Here is a 14874-nt window from a genome sequence, read left to right on the forward strand (position 1 = left end):
TGGACGGTGCCATTGGTTGCCACTTTGTCTGTTGATGGGGCTTTTCTTGGCATGGCAGAGGATATTCTTCGTGTTTCACTGTTGCAGTCATTACATTTGGGTAATCTGCTGGCAGGTTGCCCTAAGTCGGCCTGAATTCCAAAGTCTTGGGTCCTGCTTCAGTTGCTGTCTCCTCTTCCATGACGTCAGGTCGTCTGGGGTATAAAACATGCAGCAGACGCCATTTTCTTAAGTCTTTCTTCCCGCGTGGTGCCCAAAGCAGAAACATTTCGCAAGTGCCGGTCGACAGACTACTGAAATATTTGCGTTTGAGTTTCAGAACCAAAGTTTTCAATAAAGCTAAGTACCCCGTTGGGGAAACTTTTTTTCTTGCTTTTTACTGATGTCAGAAAGTTAATCGTATTACTTGTGGGAAGCAAATACCTCATAAGGATTTCCATTTATACTGTATTCCTTGCCTAGGCCCTAATCACAACGTGCCTGGCTGTCGGTTTTGTGCTAGATTTCCGCACTAAGTGTCTGTATATTTTTGCATCCAGGTATTTTGGAAACAGATTTAACTACCCAGAGATGTCGTCGGATAGCAATCAAGACTACCGGATTACATAACAAACGCAAAGAAAAGGACAGAGAAAGGCAGTCGAGATCCAAGACCGACTAAGCTTCTCCTAAGCCAGTCGCCGGTACTCAGTGAGGCACTTTCGCAGCCCCTGATACCTGCTACCTTTGAGTCACAGGCCTCTGCTGGCACCCATGTGGAGTCCGGCATGTTGCAAGATACTCAGGTTATTGGACCAATGGATGCATCTCCCTCTGATGGGTCCGGAGCTGCTGAGCAGGCACCGGCTGCTGAGGGTGTATTCATACCTCAACATTTTTATATCAAAACGAAAGCTGCAAAACCAAAGGCAAAGACCGCTTCTAAAACTATAAAAACGATGCCAGAGCCACGTGCACAGGCCTCTATGCCTAAAAAACAGATGATCAAAATGGCTGAAGACCTTTACCCTGATCAGGGGTTCCCATCCCCCTCCAGATAAGAAGCCTAGGCAAAGACACTGCATCTTCAGATCAGGTTTCTATTTCTTCTGATTCCTCTTCTGATCAGGAATTCTTTACCTCCCTATGAGGATTCTGATGCTGAGGAGTCTATTCCTTCTGCATCTCTTCCTGAGGATTATTCATTTGGAGAAACCTTGCATACTTTGAGGGAGCATTTTCACTGGGAGAGTCAAAACTTCTCAAAGAGGCTCAGGGATTTCCTCCTTTCCCTCAGCACAAGCATTTAGCCATTCCCCCTGTGTTAGACATTGTGGGTGATGTTTTTTCGGAGTCAAGCCTGACCCCTGACTGTCTACCTCCGGCTCCCAGTAAGCCTGACAGGTATTACAGGGTCCCTGACTCTCATATTTTTTTATTTAGAAACCCTGCTGTTGATCCTGAAACTGTTTCACGGGGTCCAAAGGGAGTTAAGGCCTCAACAGCAAAAAACCCTACCCCCTCTGACAGATTCAAGGGCACTGGACAGATGGGGAAAAAAGGTTTATACATCTGCAACCTTGGCAATTAGGGCCTTAAACTGTCAATTTCATATGCTTAAGTACCAACAACATGTTATGGGATTGCTAAAACAGAAAATGATATTTTCAGAATGTGCAGAAAATAAAGAATTGCAGGAATTCTTGCATGCAGCTAAGCAAGTTGGAAAGCATACTTTGCAATGTGGTTTTAATTCTTTAAGGCCTCCTGCAGGGCCGCAGTTACTGGATCTGTGATTAGAAGGCATGCCTGGTTAAAGGAAGAAAATTTGCCTGATCATGTTAAAGCTAACTTACTAGATGCACCTTTACAGCATGATTCTCTGTTTGGTATTAAGGCAGAAGAGGTTTTAAAGAAAATGGAAGACAAAGCTAAGTCTATACAAACTTTTAAAGATTTCTTACAGGTGCAGACACCTAGATTCAGTAGACACTGGCCTACAAAAAATTGGGCCTGTGTCAGAGCTCAAAGGGGCAAATCCAAACACCCTAAGGGTTCCAGGTACCAGGCTCTAGATTCATACAGGTCAAAGCAATGGGGTACATCCACCTCCAAATCTGGAGGAGATGAAGAGCAAACCTATAGAAAGCAATCCCAATGACTTCCCTCTGCCTACACCAAGCAGTTATCTTTAGGCAGCACCCATAGGGGGAAAATTAGCACTTTTTGCTCAAAATTGGCAGTTAAGAACCCAGGACAAGTGGGTTCTAAACATTGTATCACAGGGATACAGGTTCCATTTCCACACTCTACCAATGACAAATGGTTGGCCAGACCTGCCAAAAAACCAATGGGCAGAGGCACAGAAATGGGTTACGTCCCTCATGGATATGGGTGCCATTCAGACAGTACCAGAACTGGAAAAAGGACAAGGTTTTTACTCTACTGTTCTTGGTACCCAGAAAAGACGAGGCCTGGCGGCCAATACTGGATTTATCAATTTTGAACACATACCTGGACATTCTAAAATTCAGAATGCTTACTTTGCAACAGCTTCTGCCCATGCTGGGCAAGAATGCTTGGCTGGTGACTTTAGACTTAGAGGCATACCTGCATGTCCCAATAAGACGATCTTGCAGAAGATACGTCAGATTCAAGGCTGGCTTAATGCATTACCAATTCTCTGCACTGCTTTTTGGCTTATCTACTGCACCCAGGGTCTTTACAAAGTGCCTGGCACCAGTAATTGCATTTTGCAGACAAAAAAGTATTCAGATATATCCTTACTTGGGCAACTGTCTCATTCAAGCAGAGAACAAGAACACACTTATACGACACCTGGCATTTGTGAAAAGGCTTCTAGCATGCCTAGGGTACACACTAAACGAAATGAAGTCACAACTGGTACCCTCTCTAAAGATAACATTCCTGGATGCAAGCTTGCATACAACTGCCCAGATGGCTTACCTCACGCCAGGCAAACAAAGGCAGCTGACTACTTACTTCAAACTGATGGCAGCAACAACCCAGTCTTCTGCAAGACAAATTCTGCAGGCTCTGGGCTTCATGGCATCCTGCATCCTACTAATTCCATATGCAAGACTGCATATGAGGAAACTTCAATGGTACCTAAAAATGGTACCTAAAAAGTTTATGGAGTCAACATTCACACAGTGTAGAAACAATGATTCCCCTCATCCTCTGCTTGCAACAGGAACTTCTATGGTGGGCAGAGGCCTGTCACCAAAACATGGGATGGCCCTTCACTCTACCCCCCCCCGCCAGCCAAACTTAACAGACTCCTCAGATTATGCCTGGGGGGCCCACATGGCAGGAAGATGCATTCAGGGCATATGTGCACCAAATCAAATGCATCTACATATCAACCAGAAAGATATGCTAGCTGTTCAAAATGCCCTAACAGCCTTCAAGGATTTACTTCATCCAGGACAACTACTGATAGACGGACAACACCACCGTCGTGGTATATAAACAAGCAAGGGGGCACACACATACCCCCTTTGCAGATTAGCCATGACACTGAGGGACACAGCTTTGACCTACCAAATAAATCTTCAAGCTCAATTCCTGCCAGGAAAACAGAACACTCTGGCAGACGATTTAAGCAGAAACCTGATGGATCCTCACGAGTGGAAACTAAATCCACAAGTATTCAGCATGATAACAGAGAAATGGGGGGGCTCAGACATAGATCCATTTACCTCTCCTCAAAATTATCAATTGAAAAGATTCTGCACAAGGACTTATCACAGACAAGCATGGAAAGTGGACGCCCTATCCTTCAGTTGGAAAAACCTGTCAGTTTACGCCTTTCCTTCTCTGCCTCTTCTAACAAAAGTAGTCCTAAAAGTCAGACAAGAGAAGCCAAAGATATTAATTGCCCCGGACTGGCCCCGCCAATACGGGTACCCAATCCTAAGGAACTTGTCTCAATACCCAGCTTGGACCTTGCCTTAGACCACAACTACTGACCCAGCAAAACAATCAGATCCTGCACAATCAACTACAGACTGAATCTGGCAGCATGGCTAATCATGTAAATCATACGAACGACACCTCTCAGTAAAGCTGTGATGGATGTCATTTTGGAAGCCAGAAGGCCTAGTACTAGAAAATCTTATGCTGACAAATGGAAGAGATTCTTTGCTTGGAATCCAGCACAAGGAACTGATGTAGCAGAACCACATATTCCTCAGATATTACAATACATAACTGAGATGCTTGACAAAGGCTTATCTTTCTCATCAATCAAAATCCATGCCCCTGCCATTTCGGCTCATTACAATACAGAGCCCACCTATCTTTTCTCATGCTTTACTAAAGCAGTATCTTAGAGGAGCCAAAAACCTAAGGCCTCCTAGATCACCATTATCTGCATGGGACCTCAATTGTGTTGGAAAAGCTCACCCTGCCCTCATTTGAACCAGCCGCTACCGCTGATATAAAGTTCTTATGGAAGACCACTCTGCTTCAGCAAGAAGAGTTTGAGCTACAGGCCCTCATGACTGTAGAGCTTTTTATCATATTTTACCCAGACAGGGTGTCTGAGGACAAATCCTACTTTTATGCCTAAGCTGGTTTCCAGTGTGGCTCTTAACCAAACTATTCATCTGCCAACTTTTTATCCAAATCCGCAGAACAAAGGGGAGAGAATTCTGCATTCCTTGGACGTACACAGACAGCTAAGATTCTACTCGAGCAGGACTAAAGCTCTAAGAAAAACTGAGCAATTACTAGTGTCATATGCTGCAGGATCAGAAGGAAAGGCCATTTCAAAGCAGGCAATTTCAAAGTGGATAAGCCACTGCATCCGTTTCTGCTACTTGTACCATGGTAAACCTGTGCCCAAGGGCATTGGGTCTCATTCCACCAGAGCTGCAGCTACTTCGGCAGCCTTTCTCAGAGGAGTACCAACCAAAGACGTTCTAGAGGCTGCTACTTGGAGGTCTGTTCACACCTTTACAAAGCATTACCATTTGCCTCTGTATGTCCAGGGCAGGCTTTGCCACTGCAGTGCTGCAGGGCCTTATAGCCGCACCTAATGCTGTTTAGCTCCAGCCTCACAACCATAGCTTTGGGATTCTACCCAAATATAATGACTGCAACAGTGAAACATGAACATAGTACAGTTGTGTACACTTACCATAAATGTAGATGTTAGTGTATTCACTGTTGCAGTCCATGTTACCCTCCCGCCCATCCCCCTGTCATTCTACAGATGTTCATCGTGTTACCCTGCTGCAGTCATCACACTTGGGTTATCCTGCCGTCAGGCGGTCCCACAGTCAGCCCGAATTTCAAAGTCTTGGTCTGGCGTCGGTTGCTGTCGCGTCTTCCCTGAAGTCAGTGCGCCAGGGGTATAGAAGAGGCATCCAACGCCATTTTCTTCAGTCTTTCTTGCCGCGAGGTGCTCGAAGTAGAAGCAGTTTGCAAGTGCCGGTCGGCCGACACCTGAGATTTTCGAATAGAGTTTCAGTCCGAAGTCTTCAAAGCTAAGTACCCCGTTGGGGAACCTTTTCTTGCCTCAGTCCGATGTCAGAAAAAGTTAACAATTGCTTTTCTTGTGGGAAGCAAATACCTCATAAGGACTTATTGTTATTGTGTACCTTGCCTAGGCCCAGACCATGACGTCACTGGTTGTCTGTTTTGTGCTAGGTTCAATAAGCGAACTATAAAGCGACGCTTTGATTTCGCACGACACTACTTCGGTAGGAAATTTAATTACACTATGCCGTCGGAGCAACCGAATACCAGCTTGCATAAAAAACGCAAAGATAGACAGGCAACCTAGATCCAAGCCGGACTTCGAGGCCTCGGCTGGGCCGGTCGCCGGTTCTCCGGTTTTAAGTGAGGTGCCTATGCAGCCCCTGGCCACCGCAGAATTGGAACCCCAGACTGCTTCGGATCCTCTAGCAGTGAGTTATAGCCCGATGCAGCCTTTTTCTTTAGGCCCTACCGACGACATTGCAGAAGGAGAAGCCGGTGCGGTAGAAACACCTTCGGTTTCAGAAGGTGTCTTCAGACCGGCTACTCTCACCATAAAATCTTATGCTAAGCTAAAGACTCCTCTAAAACCAAAAAGGACTGCACTTCAGTCTCCAGTTCCAAGGCCCCATGCCTAAGAAACAGATGCTTAAAATAGCTGAAGATTTGATTTCTTTAATCGGGCCCCCCCCCCCCCCCGACAAAAGGCCTAGACAAGAGGAGAATTATGCCTCCTCTGATAGTGTCTTATTTCCTCAGGCTCCTCTGAGGAACAGGATTACTCCTTTCCCCCTTATGAAGATTCTGATGCTGAAGATTCCATTCCCTCAGCTTCTCCCCTTGAAGACTATTCCTTTGGGGAAACCTTACATACCATGAGGGAACATTTCCATTGGGAAGGTCAGGACTACTCTGACTCAAAGAAAAGGCTCGGAGAGTTTCTTTTACTCCCCCAGCACAGACCACTTGCTATCCCCCCAGTTTTAGACATTGTGGATGATGTTTACTTAGAATCTAGTCTAAATCCAGATTCTCCTGCTCCAGCCAAACCAGATAGATACTATAGAGTGCCTGACTCACACAAATTCCTTTACAAAAGCCCTGTTGCTGATCCAGAGACAATCTTCCAGGGTCCCAAAGGGGCTAAGGCTTCTATGGCTAAAAATCCTGTACCCTCTGAAAAGGGACTCCAGAGCACTAGATAGGTGGGGGAAGAAGGTTTACACCTCAGCTACTTCTAGCTATGAGAGCACTAAATTGTCAATTTCACATGCTTAAATATCAACAATTCCTAATGTCTCAAATGAAACAAAAGATGAGCACGCACCCTCAACAGTTTGAATTCAAGGAACTGCAGGATCTGTTGCATGCAGCTGAACAGGTGGGCAAGCATACTTTACAATGTGGATTTGATTCCTTGGAAGCTTCCTGTAGAGCAGCTGTTACTGGATCTGTTGTACGTAGGCATGCTTTGTTAAAGGAACAAACTCTGCCTGATCAGGTTAAAGCAAAGTTACTAGATGCACCCTTTCAGCAGGATGTCTTTTTTGGGGTTAAAGCAGAAGAGGTTTTAAAGAAAATGGAGGATAAGGCAAAATCTATGTAGACTGTCAAAGATTTCTTACAGGTACAGCCCCCACGCTTCAGCAGAAATTGGCCAACAAAAAATTGGTCCTTTCCAGCTTCTGACAGACCACAGAGGGGTAAATACAGGCGCCTAAGGGGCAGAGAGGACAAGCACAAATCCCTTACAAACCTCGCCAATGGGGCACTGCAACACAGAAGGGAGGTGAACACCGGTCCCAAACTACTAGAAGGCAAACACAATGACTTGCACCTCAAACTGCCAAGCAAAACTCTCTTGGCAGCTCCCTTGGGAGGAAAATTAGCACTTTTTGCAGACAACTGGCGCATCGTCACAAAGGACAAATTGGGTCCTAGACATTCTCACAAGGATACAGATTCCATTTCCACACCTTGCCAAGGATAAAAGGAATGCCAAACCTGCCACAAAATCAATGGGCAGAGGCACAAAAACAAATTACAGCTCTCATGGACATGAGAGCCATTCAACTGGTACCTACACAGGAACAAGGCCAACGATTTTACTCAAGGCTCTTTCTAGTCCCCAGAAAGGGCAATGCTTGGAGACCCATTCTGGACCTTTGAATTCTAAACACCTTCTTGCAAGTACCCAAATTCAAGATGCTAACACTACAGCAGCTTCTTTCCATGTTGGGCAAGAAAGCTTGGCTAGTAATGTTGGACCTCAAGGAGGCATACCTGCATGTCCCTATCAGACAAAATTGCAGAAGATACCTCCATCTCATTGCAGGTTCAACCCATTACCAATTCTCTGCACTGCTCTTTGGCTTATCTACTGCACCCAGGGTCTTCACAAAATGCCTGGCACCAGTAATTGCATACTGCAGACAGAGGAATTCAAATATATCCATACCTGGACGACTGCCTCATCCAAGCAGAAAGCAAGGACATTCTCTTACAACATCTGGCTTTTGTAAAACACCCAAGTTGCCTAGGGTACACAGTAAACGAAAAGAAATCAAAACTAGTGCCCTCTCAAAATATGACATTCCTGGGTGCCAGCTTGAATAAAACGGCCCAGATGGCTTATCTGATGGCAGACTAACTCAGTACTTCAAAACAATGGCAACAAAAACCCAACTCCCTGCAAGAAAAATTCTGCAGGCCTTGGGCTTCATGGCATCTTGCATACTACTACTAACCATTTGCAAAACTGCATATGAGGAAATTACAATGGTACCTAAAAAGCGTATGGACTCAACACAGCCACAGCTTGGAAACAATGATACCTCTCATTCCCTGCCTTCAACAGGAGTTTCTATGGTGGTCACAGGCATGTTACCTCAACAAGGTTCAGCCTTTCACCTTACCCCCAGCCAGGCAAACTGACAGCAGATGCATCGGACTATGCCTGGGGGGCACACATGGCAGGACGGTGCATTCAAGGCATATGTACTGCAGATCAAAGGAATCTGCACATCAATCAAAAAGAAATGCTAGCTATACAGAATGCCCTGACAGCCTTCAAGGACATCTTACATCCAGGACAGCTTACAATAAGGACAAGACAACACCACAGTAATGTGGTACATAAACAAGGGGGTACACACTCCTACCTTCTATGCAGGCAAGCAATGACCTTGTGGAACACAGCACTGGCTTACCAAGTTCAATTACAAGCTCAATTCCTGCCAGGAAAAAAGAACACATTGGCAGACAACCTAAGCAGAAACATCATGGATCCCCACGAGTGGAAACTGGATCCACAAGTATTTGCAATGATAACTCAAAAATGGGAGCACCCAGGCATAGACCTGTTTGCCAGCCCCCAAAACTATCGGCTAACAAAATTTTGCACAGGGACGTCTCACCATCAAGCTTGGCAAGTGGACGCGCACTCATTCAGTTGGAAAATGCTGACCGTGTATGCCTTCCCTCCATTGCCCCTTCTCACAAAGGTGCTGCTGAAAGTCATGATGGAGAGACCCCGAATGATACTCATTGCCCCAGACTGGCCACGCCAGCACTGGTACCCACTATTAAGGAATATGGCCCAGGACCCACCATGGATTTTACCACAAATTACTCATCTGCTCACACAGCAAGACAAGTCCGATCCTACACAGCCAGCTCAAAACCTTAAATTTGGCTGCATGGCAAATCACCTAAGCAACCAGCCAGCTCCTCTTTCTCAAGCTGTTATGGAGGTTATTCTGGAAGCCAGGAGGCCCAGCACCAGGAAAGCCTACTCAGACAAATGGAAAAGGTTTTGCACCTGGAACCAAGCTAAAGGCCAAAATACCCTTCAGCCGGACACCTCAGATTCTACAATATTTAACTGAGATGTTACACAAAGGCCTTTCTTTTTCATGTATTAAAATCCACGCCTCAGCTATTTCAGCTCACTACAACATGGATCCTCCCTTATTTTCACATCCACTTCTAAGGCAGTTTCTTAGAGGAGCCAAAAACATTAGGCCTCCCAGGAGAGCACCAACGCCAACTTGGGACCTCAAGTTTGTTCTGGAAAAACTTACGCTACCTCCTTTTGAACCAGCTTTCTCAGCTGACTTAAAGTTTATATCATGGAAGACTGCCCTGCTGCTAGCAATTACTTCAGCCAGAAGAGTCTCAGAGCTTCAGGCAGTAATGGCAGTAGAGCCTTTCCTCATTTTCCATCAAGACAGAGTTTCTCTACGAACTAACCCCTCTTTTATGCCTAAGGTGGTATCCAGTGTGGCTCTAAATCAAACCATCCATTTACCCACCTTCTTTCCCAAAACCACAGAACAAAGGAGAAAGACTCCTGCATTCCTTGGACATTCACAGGCAGCTACGTTACTACTTTGATAAAACGAAGGTTTTCAGAAAATCTGACCAGCTTTTTGAATCCTATGCTACAGCATCTCAAGGAAAGGCGATCTCAAAACAGACCATTTCCAAATGGATAGGACATTGCATACGTTTTTGCTACACCCAACATGGAAAACCAGTTCCTGCTAGCATAAGGCCCCACTCTGCCAGGGCAGCAGCTACAGCCTTCCTCAGGGGGGGGTCCCAACCAAGGATATTCTGGAAGCTGCAACTTGGAGTTCAGTACACGCCTTTGCCAAACACCATCACTTAACACTTTACTCTAGACTAGAGCTGGCTTCGCCACTGCTGTTTTGCGGGGCCATCTAGCCTCCTCTAACCCTGTTTGACTCCACCTCCCATCCTTTGCTTTGGGATTCTACCCAAGTGTGATGACTGCAGCAGGGTAACATGATGAACATAGTACAGTTTTGTACCTACCATAAATGTAGATGTTTGAGTGTATACCCTGCTGCAGTCCAGGTTACCCTCTCTCCTTCCCCTCTGACCTAACTAAAACCTTTCAATACCTTAAAATCTGATGCAACCTTTGTGGTGTATTTGCTTATAGCTGGAGGGATGTTTTGGTTGTGATAAACTGTTATTATTGGTAGTATCTACTTGACCACCTTTTTGGGGGGGGCACCTGACATCTGGGGCAAGAAAAACTGAAGAAAATGGCGTCGGATGCCTCTTGTATACCCCTGGTGCACTGACATCAGGGTAGAAGCGACAGCAACTGACGCCGGACCAAGACTTTGGAATTCGGGCCGACTGCGGGACCGCCTGACAGCAGGATAACCCAAGTGTGATGACTGCAGCAGGGTATACACTCAAACATCTACATTTATGGTAGGTACAAAACTGTACTTTTCTTTCTTTCTCTATATCCTACAACCTGTGTGGTGTATTTGCATGTAGATGAAGGTAAAGTTTATATTGATGCATGTATATAGATATATTTATATAATATTGCTACCTTTTTGTGGGCACCTGATATCGGGGGCAAGAAAAACTAAAGAAAATGGCGTCTGCTGCATGTTTTATGCCCCTGACGACCTGACGTCATGGAAGAGGAGACAGCAAACCGACACAGGACCCAAGACTTTGGAATTCAGGCCGACTGAGGGCAACCTGCCAGCAGATTACCCAAATGTAATGACTGCAACAGTGAATACACTCAACATCTACATTTATGGTAAGTGTACACAACTGTACTTTTTTGTTTCTTTGCCTCTTCCTCTTTGAAGTAGCCCCTGTGTCTTGAAAAACCCTTTATCTTACTGATGAGCTCACTGCAGTGGTCCTCATTTTTTTGGGTTTGTGGTGGGCCACTCCCTTTAACCCATCTGAGTGGGAAGCAGGCTTTTGAGTCCAGGCTCCGGTTGATTATCAGTGTGGAGTGTCTTAGACCTTTCAAAAGATCAGTTTCACTCTGCTTGTTACTCTGGATGAGGTCAGGTTTGGAGTTTTTTGGGTAAGGTACTTACAGTTTTTCCTAGCCCTTCCACTCAATTTTTATGGCTGTCTGATCTTTTTGAGACTTTGGGCTATTATGTGATTCGGTGTTTGGTTATGGCACTCTCCAGCCTGGTCCGTTAGTCATTTTCCTGATTTCTGGTAAGGTCCTGCAGGAGTTGACTGAGCTTTTAGAATCTGTTTATGCAGTAGTGGTTTTTGGATGAAGCAATAGTTGGTGCGTCTTCAGGTAGATTGTGGGTGAGTTCTGGATAAATGCTGTATTTTAAATTGTCCAACTTGTCCATTTCAGAACTTGGACTGGTTAGCTGAGAGCAGCAGTCCTTTGGTAGCTTTGATGTTCTTGTTTCACTGTTACAGTCAATACATTGGGTAATCTTTTGGCAGGTTGCCCTCAGTCAGGCTGATTAACAAAGTCTTGGGTCCTGTTTTGGTTGCTGTCACTTCTTCCATGACGTCAGGGGTATAAAACATGCAGCCGCCATTACATTAGTCTTTCTTGCCGCGCGGTGCCCGAAGCAGTTCGCAAGTGCCTGTCTGCCGACTCCTGAAATTTTCGTTTTCGAGTTTCAGAACTGAAGTCTTCAACTAAAAGCGAAGTGCCCCATTGGGGAAACTTTTTCTTGCTCCTTACCGATGTCAGTAAAAGTTAATAATTGTATTACTTGCGGGAAGCAAATACCTCAAAGATTTTCACTTGTACTGTATTCCTTGCCTAGGCCCTGACCACAACGTGCCTTGCTGTCAGTTTTGTGCTAAATTTAATTAACGCAGTATTAAACGTCTGTATATTTTTGCTTCTAAATATTTTGGCTCGAGATTCAACTATCCAGAAATGTCATCGGTTAGCAATCAGACTACCAGAATACCTAAAAAAACACAAAGAAAGATGGACCATTGAGGTCCAAAACCGACAAAGCCTCTCCTAAGCCAGTTGCCGGTTCACCGGTACTCAGTGAGACACTTTTGCAACCCTGATACCCGCTACTTTTGATTCGCAGGCCTCTACTGAGATCCATTCGGAGTCCGGTATGCTGTGCGATACTTTAAGTATTGAACCCGAGGATGTCTCTACCTTAGATGGGTCCAGAGCCGCTGAGCAGGCCCCGGCTTCTGAGGGTGTTTTCAGGCCTAAATGTTTGTATATTAAACAGATGTCTTCAAAACTAAGGCCAAAAAATACTGCTATGTCTAAAAAACTGACGCATGGGCCATATGTACAGGTACCAATGCCTAAAACACAAATTATCAAAATGGCTGAGGATTTAATTAGTGAGCAGGGGTACCCATCCCCTTCCTGCTAAGAGGCCCAGGCAAGGCACTGACTCTGAATCTTCAGATCATGTTTCTATTTCTTCAGATTCCTCTTCTGATCAGGAATTATCTATTCCCCCTTATGAGGACACTGATGCAGAAGATGCCATCCCTTCTGCTTCTCCTCCTGAGGATTTTTCTTTTGGAGAAACTGCATACCTTAAGGGAACACTTACACTGGGTGAGTCAGGATTTCTCAGAATCTAAAAAGAGACTTGGGGATTTTCTTCTTTCTTAGCATAGGCCTATGACTAGACATTGTTGTTTCCTCAGAGTCCAGTATGGCTCCAGATTCCCTGCCTGTGGCTCCTAGTAAGCCAGAGAGAGAGTACTACAGGGTTCCTGATTCTCTCCAATTGCTTTTTAAAAATCCTACTGCTGACCCAGAAACCATTTCTCAGGGTCCTAAGGGCATTAAGGCTTCTACTGCTAAAAATCCTACCCCTTCTGATAGAGATTCCCGGGCACTGGATAGATGGGGTAAGAGGGTTTACACGTCTGCAACCTTGGCAATCGGGGCTTTAAACTGTCAATTTCATATGCTTAAATATCAGCAGCGTGTCATGGGTTTACTTAAACAGAAAATGATTATTTCTGACTGTGTGAAAGAGTTGCAGGATTTATTGCATTCAGCTGAACAAGTTGGAAAACTTACTTTGCAATGTGGTTTTGATTCCTTGGAGGCCTCTTGCAGGGCTGCTGTAACTGGATCTGTGATGAGAAGGCATGCTTGGCTCAAGGAGCAAAATATGCCTGACCATGTTAAAGCAAAATTGTTGGATGCTCCTTTTACAACAGGGCAGTCCATTTGGTAATAAGGCTGAAGAAGTTTTGGAAAAGATGGAAGATCAAGTTAAATCTATGCAAACTGTGAAAGATTTCTTACAAATTCAGGTTCCCAGATTCAGTAGGCACTGGCCTAAGAACTGGTCCTTTCCAGTATTCACTAGAGCCGCTCAGGTCAAACCCGGACATTCCAAAGGCTCCAGGTTTGTCACAAGGAACTTGTAGAAGAAAGCAATGGGGTGCCCCCACCTCCAAATCTGGAAGTAACAAGGCGCCTTCCTGCAGTAAACACTCAATGACCTTCCACTGCAGTCACCAAGCACTTATCTTTTAGCTGCTCCTTTGGGGGGAAAACTGGCACTTCATGCATGAAACTGGCAACTTATTACCCCAGGACAAATGGGTTTTAAATATAGTATCCCAGGGATACAGATTTCATTTCCACACGTTGCCAATCCCAAATGGATGGCCAGATCTGCCTCCAGATCAGTGGGCAGAGGCCCAGAAACGAGTTATGTCCCTCATGGATATGGAAGCGCTTCAACCAGTACCAGAAAAGGGACAAGGTTTTTATTCAAGACTTTTTCTGGGACCCAGAAAAGACAAATCATGGCATCCAATTCTGGACTTATCCATTCTAAGTACATTTCTGGACATCCCAAAATTCAAGATACTGACTCTCCAACAGTTACTACCTATGCTAGGCAAGGATGCCTGGTTGGTAACGCTAGACTTAAGGCTTACCTGCATATCCCAATCAGGGAATCTTGCAGAAGATACCTCCGCTTCAAAGCAGGCTGTTTGCATTACCAGTTCTGTGCACTGCCCTTTGGCTTATCTACTGCACCCAGGGTCTTCGCAAAGTACCTGGCACCAGTAATTGCATTTTGCAGGCAAAGAAATATTCAGATTTATCCATACCTGGACGATTGTCTAATTCAGGCAGAAAACAAGGAGACTCTGCTAAAACATCTGGCATTTGTAAAAAGGCTTCTAACTTGTCTAGGGTACACTGTAAACGAAACATCACAACTGTTACCCTCTCAAATAATTACATTCCTGGGTGCAAACTTGAATACAACTGCCCAGATGACTTGCCTTACGCCAGAAAAACAAATCCAATTGAGGACTTCAAACAGGTGGCCACAAAAACCCAGCTGTCTGCAAGACAAATTCTGCAGGGCTTGGTGTTCATGGCCTCCTGCATTCTTCTAATTCAGTGTGCAAGACTGCGTATGCGGAAACTTCAATGGTACCCGAAAAGCTTAGAGTCAACATTGTCACAGCCTGGAAACAATGATTCCCATCATTCCTTGCCTGCAACTAGAGTTCCTATGGTGGGCAGAGGCCTGCCACCAAAACAAGGGATTGTCATTCATTCCACCCCCTGCCGCCCAAACCCTGACTAGACGC

General features: G+C 45.2%; 1 protein-coding gene across 1 annotated transcript in view; it reads left to right on the forward strand.

Moving 5' to 3' along the window:
* The window catches only part of HDAC1 (histone deacetylase 1), a gene marked incomplete in the record, with an annotated part of 2014892 nt that overhangs the window by 818844 nt on the left and 1181174 nt on the right, over positions 1–14874 (forward strand).

Source organism: Protopterus annectens, chromosome 1.part1, assembly GCF_019279795.1.
Source record: "Protopterus annectens isolate FY-2018-M chromosome 1.part1, PAN1.0, whole genome shotgun sequence".
Lineage (NCBI taxonomy): Eukaryota > Metazoa > Chordata > Ceratodontiformes > Protopteridae > Protopterus > Protopterus annectens.